Source organism: Penaeus monodon, chromosome 34 (genome assembly GCF_015228065.2).
Source record: "Penaeus monodon isolate SGIC_2016 chromosome 34, NSTDA_Pmon_1, whole genome shotgun sequence".
NCBI lineage: Eukaryota > Metazoa > Arthropoda > Malacostraca > Decapoda > Penaeidae > Penaeus > Penaeus monodon.
Genome location: NC_051419.1, coordinates 2,485,743 through 2,486,046, shown reverse-complemented (window position 1 = coordinate 2,486,046; position 304 = coordinate 2,485,743). Strand labels below are relative to the sequence as shown.

The following is a 304-nucleotide window of genomic DNA, read 5'->3' as shown; positions in this document are numbered from 1 at the left end:
CGCGCGTGCGTGTGGGTTCGTGTTCCAACAACTTAAAGCTGGGAGAAAACATTTCTAACTAAGCAACCTTGTAAAACACTGCGCTTTTATTTGACCCTAGTTATGAGATTAAGTACCGGCATTCAGGGCAAATTAGAACAGCTGTCGAATCAGATCCAACGCGCGTGTGTGAAAACGAGCGTGGACTTACAGGTGCACGAATGTAGAGCGTGCACGTTCGTGTGCTTGAGCGTGGGTGTGCATGCATGCGGCTGTGCGTTGTGTAAGAGATGGCCAGACAGACTAACGTCAGTCACTATCATAA

The 304-nt window shown here is 48.4% G+C and overlaps 1 protein-coding gene across 1 annotated transcript in view; it reads right to left on the bottom strand.

The window, feature by feature from the left end:
• The window catches only part of LOC119594505 (cell division control protein 42 homolog), a 178,192-nt gene that overhangs the window by 1,992 nt on the left and 175,896 nt on the right, over positions 1-304 (bottom strand). The gene's annotated exons all lie outside the window — the stretch shown is intronic.